Source organism: Tachypleus tridentatus, chromosome 1, assembly GCF_004210375.1.
Source record: "Tachypleus tridentatus isolate NWPU-2018 chromosome 1, ASM421037v1, whole genome shotgun sequence".
NCBI lineage: Eukaryota > Metazoa > Arthropoda > Merostomata > Xiphosura > Limulidae > Tachypleus > Tachypleus tridentatus.
In genome coordinates, this window is record NC_134825.1 from 106,771,138 (window position 1) to 106,780,650 (window position 9,513).

The window sequence follows — 9,513 nt, forward strand, 5'->3', positions numbered from 1 at the left end:
CAAGATTGATTCTTCAGGACGTTTAGATCTCCAGTTCTTGTTCATCTGTTTTTGAAGACTTGCATGTTTTCAAATTGTTCTTGAAACAAACGAAGATATATAGTCTTAGTTGTATTTGAAATGTAGAAGTTTTAGTAATTTACTTCTAAAATAATGGTTAACAGTGGCTTTTATTTTTTAATATGTAACTTGCAGTTTCTATGAATTTGTTACTTAATACAAAGCCAATTGTGATTTCTGACATGTGTAAGCTAGGAATGTTTTGTATCCGGTTTACATAAACCGGGAAGTTGTTCGCTGCTTTAGCGTGAAGTTAATATATTAATGAGTTTAGTTGAAACACAAATGAAATATGAAGAAGAAATATGGGTAAATACCCTTTTAATCAAATAACGTACAATTCATACAAAAACTCCAAAAGGTTTTAATCATTTCGTTAAATGAAACGCTGATGAACACTACACACAAAGTATCCAACACTCCACGTCTTTTCTCTAACAGTTGCACAATCCATACGATATGTCCATGTACACAAACTCGTGGTAACAAGTATAATGTTCAGAAGTATCTTATACTGGAAGATTTCACAAAATACACGATAAATATTCAAGTACAAATTTCAAATAGGACCACTAGATTACAACCAACTGTTCACCATGAAAAACTTCCACTCCTCATTCAGCTTCTTACTATAAGAAGCCACACGAGAAGACTTGGTTGAATGACAAGTAGAAACTTATCGCTCAAAGATCGAGGTGTAAATTATCACTGAAGATGGAATACAACTTGTATGTCTTGTACTAAGAGCTTCACCTATAAGGCGAGATATGCAATTTCTAACATTTTAAAGCTCTGCTTCCAGAATCTCAGAACAAACGACTTTTCACTTATATAAAACAAGAATAAAAATACTGAGACTGTTAGATAAAGTTGGTTTTCTTTAATAGTGGACTACGAAACAAGTTACTACTTATCAGAATCAGCCAGCCAAGATTCAACCGTACACCTCCACTGTGAAAGTCGTGTCCAAACCGTAGGACCCATATTTCGGGATGTTACTGGTGAACACCTTTACGGACTTTCAGAACTCTGGTCATCCTACTTTACAACGTAAAAAAAAAATTAGCTCCCACCCTCCCATTATAGCACACAAAATAAATATTTAGTTAACAAACTTGCACATTCCGACACGAATACAATTGGTTAACTCTGCACTTAGAAAGCCACCAAATCGTTCACCGTAAACCACTAAAGTTCATACTTTGATCAACTTAAGAAAATGTAAACATTGAACTATACCTGCTACATTAATAACCGATAATTCTATATTAAAAAAAAAAAAAAATATAGACTAACTATATGTGATAACTACTACTAACAGTTGCACACAGCAGATATACTGCTGATGTTAAAAACACAGAACTGTTCTCCCAACTCCAAGATTCAAGCTGCAGAACTTGGCAACTACTGCATTAAACTTGTCACTTCCTACGAACAAGTTCCAAAATGACGGGGAAATTCAGTGCCAATATTCAAATAAGATGCAGTTTACAGTAACAAAATGTTACCTTAATACAACTTGTAAAAGCCACGTATCTACAATTCTCTCTTCAGTCTTCACTAAGTTTTCAGAGTGACTATACATGAAACGTCTCAAACCTTCGTGGTTATTTCGTAGTCCGAGATTTATCCAGTGTTGAACCTATTCAAGTATTCTGAGAAGTTAAGTAAACAAATCCCCCCCAAAAAAAAATCAGGTATGTAGAAGTTCGTCTTTAAAATTACACAAATTCTACCCATTAGCTTTACACTGAGGTTTGTTAAAACAGTTAAACTTGCATGTTTTACAATAGCAAGAGTTACGGTGTTTTTTGCTTTTTTATATAAAACATTTGAAACAAGAAATACAGCACAATATACATTACTTGTTTATCCAGTTTAGTGGTAGTTTACACGTTACTATACTTAAGCCCATGCAAAAGATGTCAGGACACAATTTTCATGCACGACTACATTGAGAATTTTCTGTTGGTTCCAATTAAGGTGTATAGTTGAAACAGAAGGTAGTACTTGGGAGGTTAAAAAAATGTGCATTCATCATCCATAATAGACATCTCCGTCCAACAATTTGCTTGCTGAGGCTGCGAGATCAGCATATCCTAATATTACGATCTTCAACAGTACGTGAATCTCAGTTGTTCACAAGTCTGCAGGTGAACGTCATTTTTTAAGACCTAATTCAGTGGAAGAAAAAAAAAAACGCCACACACGCGAAAAGTATTTGCAGAGCACATAACTCTGAACTATTACTATGAATGAGATAGATCAACATTCTACTGCAGGTAATTCAAGTACGCTATGTTGAAGACAGTTACGAGTTACACTCGGATTATCCCTAACCTGTATAAAGTTCAGTTGACTAATCAAAGTAAGAAAGTATTAATCAGAGGCTGGTAACTAAGCGGAATCCTTCTAATTCAGCGGTTCTTAACCTTTTTCAGTGTTTGCACCCCTTTCAAATCAGTAATCATTTCTCGCACCCCCTGGAGAAATATAAAGCATACTCTTATGTAAAAATATAGATTTGCTTTAATTATTCATGGCATCCTCGCACCCCTTGGGAATCATCCACCCCTAGGGTGGGACCTGTTAAGAACCCCTGTTCTAATTACACGTTCGTTTAACATGCACTTAAATTAACCGAAATTACCTATTGGTCTAGACGTACCAATGGCACATGATCAAGGTTGGACGATCTTCCAGATACACGTCAGTAGTATGAAAAAAAGGGACGAAATTCCGACATCACCAAGAATTCATGTTGAAGAACCTGCGTGATATTTACCAAAAACACCTATTCCCTAGCAAGTTTTGCTAACGTTACTGTAACATATATTAACCTTCAGAAAAACATGTTCACCAATACAAAATGTTACCTTACTGCAGGTGTATCAACTACAAGTACTCTTCTTCGTTCTCAGGGTTGAGTTTGAATGACGAAACAGCATAATAAAAAACAATCATACATACGTGGCAAGCTCTTAAGGGTCTCATGGAGATTCTTCACTTTACTGAACCTATTTAAGTAATCAAGGTGCAAGTAAACCACTACCACCCTACCCACAGAACAAGGTAAAGGGCGGCATTTGTCTTAAGATACAGATCAGGTATGGAAATTGCCATTAAAATATCTATTGAGGCCAGACTGAATTTACGGTTTACGTTATCACTTCAGTTACAATAAACTCGTACAGCAAGTCTTGCACGGTATTCAGAGTAAAACTTTGAATGTAAATCTCTTTTGTAACTAACAAGGAATTAAACATTAGATGAAAAGTAAAAACGCAAAGTTGTTAACACCCCAAATACAGCTTACCCTATACAAGAGTCAGAATGTTACATTTACTCCAAACTAGGAACAGATGACTATTCTTCTACGACCATGGCGAATGAAATCCGTGACAGTAACTTCCGTTCTGCAATTGTACTTCAAAAAACAGAAAAAGCAACCCATCCCCAACAGTTCATCATCCTTACACAACGCACAAAATACGTGCAACTCATTTCGTAATTTGGACTTCCATCTTTTAACAATCTACAAAAACGAAAACGATGTAGTTAGTAGGAAAGTTACCTGTCCTTGCAGTACTTACACACTCCTTATGCAGTTAGTCATTTCGAGATTCTTTACCATCAAAAGGCAAAGTTAGATATTGTAGATTAATCTACAAGTACAACTGCAAGTACAGTAGAATCTATACATCAGTTGAACCTATTAAAAAACAAAACCAAAGTTTCTTTAATCCCACCTTTCCACCCTTGTTCGACAGCCTAGAGACTATATGCAAGTCAGTTGTAATTATAGTCGCATCACATATAGTAACACCTATACATAAAATGTTTAAAAAACATACGCCGAGTAAGTCTATCTTCACATTATCGTTTCGTTATTTTTTTGTGCAGATTTCGCCAGAGGGAAAAAGTGATTAACATATAGTCCTCTTCCAGAAATTACTACAGCAACAGATACATAGTTAGCACACGAGTGTTTGTCTTGAATCTTCCCCCACTAAAAACTTTTGGAAAAAAAACAGCAACAGATGATTAAACTAGCATCACATTATTACTATCGGGATGTTTACTCAAAAACATTTACGTTTATCGTTACAATAAATTTAGAATTATCATATTTGCATCTACACGATAACTCTTCAGCCCTATTTCTTTTTTTAAATAAGAATATGCAATTACTATATCAAACTGATATTTCACTAATGTTTTCTTAAAATTTGCCATTCATCGTTGCCTTTACGTCGCCTCTGGTTGTTCTTCTAATCTCCGAAGTTCTCGTCTACCTTCCGTTCAAAATCCGCTTTCACGCCCTTCAACCGTACTATTCGAAACTCTCTCAAGTCGTCTACTACGTCACGAGGCACAAAAAACGCCTTAAATAGCACTCATGGGCCTTTTCACTGTATTCTAGTGCAACAAATAGAGAATATAGCTCTCATATTCTGACGCAAAGTTTTAATTTTCAGATCTTTATTAAGCACCAAACGTATTTAAGAGTAATAAACATTTGTTTTTATAAAAGGTTAAAGGGAAATTGTGTAACATGCTTAACGAAAAGTCAAAAGAGCATTCTAGAAATTTTGCGGAAGTACACAACCATATAACACCTATTATGTAACCTTTATATTGCGATATAATATCCCGTAGCGCCATCTATTATCTCGAATATTGTTTTCAATAACAAAGAGAAATATCCTGATGCATTACAGCCCCATCTATCAGAAAGAATGTTCTTTATAAAAAATATAAAAGGAAAATCCTGAAGTATTAAGTTTAAGTTTTCCCGATATACAAGTCCAAACTATTTAAAGTTGTCTTTTAAACAATTTAAAGTTATAATCAAATATATTAAAATCTAGTTGATTGTAAACTTGTTTAGACCTTGCCCTACGTGTTCAAAATTACGAAGAAAGCTATTTCAAATATTTGATTAATTTAAAAATTATAACCAAAACTCAATCAACGAGAAAATGAACATACTTTTTAAATTTAAGTTTACTCGATAAAATCGGAAAAAAAGCAATATTACTTGTGTGTTTATTTCGGAAATATAGCTCGTTATGACAAAAATCACACAAAGTTCACACTTCTACTTTTGCTTGTAATAATTCACCATATGACAATACAAACAAATCCACAACTCGCAATGATTTCAAAATTTATTCTTTTTCAGTACAAGTACATTTAGTATTTCTTTCCCTTCGTACATTTTGTTTTACATATTAAACCATGTATTGTTCTTCTTGATGACAAAAAAACCACTTGAAACAAAAATGTATCTCGGAATGGTTAACTTGAAAATGTCCTTAAAAGATTGAAACGTTGTCCTATGCTTTATTAATAAAAATGTTAAAACGCATACCAGCCATGTTTTGTTTGTTTTATAATCTGTTATGGTATATACTTACCTGCAAAAACTTGTTAGCATACATCGTAACATTGAAAGTGAATAAAACAGGTCAGCAATTAGTTTCACTTTGTTTAGTGTAATTATTTATTTTTTAAAATAAATTCAAGCAATGACATGAAAAATAAAATTATTTCGTTATTTTATACAACCTATTATTTATGAGTTCGTAAAGATAATATATATTATAAAACTGCACCACAACTTTAATTATATCATGTTATACCTTTAATTTGTTTATCAGTTCTTTTTAACATAAATTTGGTTTTATACCTGACCCATAGGAGCATGCTTATAATCAAGTTAAATTTCTCAATTTACACAAATACATGCTGTTACGCAGTGATAAGATGACGCAACGTGCAGTCTCCTGTTCCTGTTACCAAATATTACGTAGGGTGAGTCGTATTCTGTCCACATTGCGGCACAAAATGATCAACTAAATCTACTGTAGCTAAAACTACTTTCCGATGTCATGCACTGCAACGAGGGAAGGCAACATGCGTGAAGTACTGACAATAAAGTAATCAGGTGACCAAGGACTTACGACTAACCCGAGGTTTTTATTATTATTATTTTGAGACAGAAAACCCTGACCAAAACAGAATAACAGGACTGATCCGCCGCCAGGCTCTACTGCAGCCCACACCTGAACTTGTAGACCAGAGTAGAATTACAATTATTTTTTTTCCAACTGATATGCTTGCCCGGAATAGCCTACGACAACGTTTCTCCTCCTCCATGTTTATTACTAAACGCAAAAAGTGAAAAACTCAGATTGAAATAGCTCACATTTCCAAGCTATTGGCAACGTAGATAAGAAAACTGTACTGATTCGAGAATGAACAGGGCCTACGCTTAACTTTTTTAAGAAGTCAACAGAGCCCACAGAACAAGTATTTTTAGGGGTCAATCCTGTAGTTCATTTAAAATATACTCTATCGTGGAAATTCTTATGAAAATTACGGAATAGAAAATTTTATGTAAATTAAAAAATGTAACAGAATTTATTTTCTTGTGAATTCGTACTTCATAAAATATGTACAAGTCAAACCATTTTATTTTTTTCAAACCACTTATTTTAATTCACACATGGTCTTTAATTTCTCCCTGAAGCATGGCATAACAGTAACTTTCTGTTTCACTTTGAAGAAAATCTTTACATCACTGTCAGTGTAATCTAATTTTGTTCCTATACAACCCTTTACCATCTAGTTGATATGTATTTGTGAATAATACGTCAAACACATTTAGTGGAGAGATGCTAAAATCATAACATTTACATTACCACAGACTTTATAGCAATTAGTTTTTTCATATCTTGAAACAGTTGTTAATTAGTTGTTCGTGAATTTGAATTTGTAATAAGCAAATTTCTAAAATTAACAACATATGGAAAATATGTAAAGAGCTCTAAAATGGCTAGGTAATGGTGAATTAAATTTATATTGATGTCCTTTTCTAATCAAAATAAATAATGAAGGTATTTATTTTGAGGATCATCCACATTGTGTGTGTGTGTGTGTGTACCGTTTTTATTCGTTTATAAGACGACTCGCTTATAAGACGGGTCCCAACTTCACCTGAGAGATTGTCGATATTCTGTTTAGACTCGTTTATAAGACGAAGGAAGGAAAGCAGGTAACGAGAGAAAAGTGAAAAAAATGGAAATTAATAGAAACCTAATTTTGGGTTTCGTATACGATATTTTGATTTCAGATTAGAAGGAGAAAAATAGGAGAGATAGAAAAGTGAAAATAAATGAATAAATCCAAACTCGGTGTTCAAGCGTTTAATGGAATTTCATCAACTATTTTATTTACTGTATGATAAATATTCATATTTAAAACACATAACAAAGAACAATCTAACGCACAAAACTTATCACAACATATTTCAGTATCAAAGTACGTTTATGCTAACTTTTAAACCACATTTCTTCAAAGTATTAAAAGAGTTTACGCAAACTGCACTTTAATAGAACACAGCAAATCAGTATGCAAGTTATGAAATTCAAAAGCCTTCAAATTATTCGTTGTCGCTATCTCCAAACAGTTCATAAAACTGCTCCTCGGACAATCCATCATCGTAGAGGTCACATTCCTCCGTGTTCTCCTCCTGCTCTACGTCATCTCTGCCGCCGATAAACTCACTGAAAAGTTCATCATCCTCACTGCCGTCAATGGAATTCGAAATTCCGCATTTGAGAAACGATCTGCACAGTTCTGAGTGAACTAAATTTATTTTCTATGTCTGTAGACCTCGCCTATAAGACGAGCCCCCCAATTTGAGCCCGAAATCTCGAGGAAAAATCCCCGTCTTATAAGCGAGTAAACACGGTATATATTACCATACTGTACTTTGTACTTAGAAGAAGAGCCCACGCGTGATAGACCAGTGTTGCCTGAAGATATTCAAGGTCGCGGAGAACACGTCATAAAACTTGCACAAACATCACGATAATCGTTTCAAAGTTAAACATTTTCTTAAATGATGAAAAATGTTTACTGATGATGCGAAAAAAGGTACAGGAGAGAAAATTAAATGGGGAGGTAACGGAGCAATGAACATGAAGAAGAAAAAGAGGAAAAGATGTTACAGGTTCGACTCCCGGGAAAGAAATATTAACTGGTTGCATACGTTATGGCGAAGACAGTTTACTGATATGAACAGCCCGTAACAGTTCCGATCTCTCTCGGAATCGGGGATTTGGTCGTTTGAAACCTTAGAGTGTCAAGCGAGTTTGACCTGTATTCCACCCCATGAGCTCTGTTGTTAGAATCGGGGCCAGTCAATAACGTATCCTAACAAACGAGACAGTATTGAACTCTGTTGTTAGAATCATGGTCGGTCCATAACGTATCCCAACAAACGAGACAGTATTGAGCTCTGTTATTAGAATTAGGCCAGTTCATAACGTATCCTAACAAACGAGACAGTAATGAGCTCTGTTATTAGAATTAGGGCCAGTCCATAACGTATCCAACAAACGAGACAGTAATGAGCTCTGTTATTAGAATCAGGGCCAGTCCATAACGTATCCTAATAAACGAGACAGTAATGAGCTCTGTTATTAGAATTAGGGCCAGTCCATAACGTATCCCTAACAAACGAGACAGTATTGAACTCTGTTGTTAGAATCATGGTCGGTCCATAACGTATCCCTAACAATCGAGACAGTATTGAGCTCTGTTATTAGAATTAGGCCAGTCCATAACGTATCCTAACAAACGAGACAGTATTGAACTCTGTTCTTAGAATCATAGTCGGTCCATAACGTATCCTAAGAAACGAGACAGTAATGAGCTCTGTTATTAGAATCAGGGCCAGTCCATAACGTATCCTAACAAACGAGACAGTAATGAGCTCTGTTATTAGAATTAGGGTCAGTCCATAACGTATCCCTAATAAACGAGACAGTAATGAGCTCTGTTATTAAAATCAGGGCCATCCCATAACGTATCCTAACAAACGAGACAGTAATGAGCTCTGTTATTAGAATTAGGGTCAGTCCATAACGTATCCTAATAAACGAGACAGTAATGAGTTCTATTGTTAGAATCAGGGTCAGTCCATAACGTATCATAACAAACGAAACAGTAATGAGTTCTGTTATTAGAATCAGGGTCAGTCCATAACGTATCCTAACAAACGAAACAGTAATGAGTTCTATTGTTAGAATCAGGGTCAGTCCATCGAAAAATATATTGAAACTTTGCCTTTTAATTTCTTTTAAAGGGGAGCCCAGTTTTCCACTTGTAGCATGGATGCACGATTAACGGACTGTTATGTAATTTTTTGTGCTGATATAGTAATAGGGAAGTAATAACACGAAATAAACAATGGATTGTAAATGAAAACTTCGCACAATGTGATTTATGTTTAATTTTTGAATTGTATGGAAAATACTGGTGTTGTGGTATGTATTATTAGCCACATAATACCCTGATCTCTCTCTGTGTTTTTGAGAAACCTACTCGCTTCATCTCGAGGGTCAGTATATAGAAAAAATATATCTTTCCTGGGCTGGTTTT

General features: G+C 34.7%; 1 long non-coding RNA gene across 3 annotated transcripts; it reads right to left on the bottom strand.

Moving 5' to 3' along the window:
- Positions 1-364: 364 nt before the first annotated feature.
- On the bottom strand, positions 365-4,697 carry LOC143257457 (uncharacterized). Of its 3 annotated transcripts, none has more exons than XR_013031867.1 (2): positions 1,569-4,697; positions 365-813 (listed from the first exon to the last, which is right to left on the bottom strand). It is a non-coding gene; the product is annotated as an uncharacterized LOC143257457 (long non-coding RNA). The 3 variants fall into 3 exon arrangements; XR_013031864.1 differs by having other exon boundaries at positions 365-1,098; XR_013031863.1 differs by having other exon boundaries at positions 365-1,101.
- Between the last annotated feature and the right edge of the window lie 4,816 nt (positions 4,698-9,513).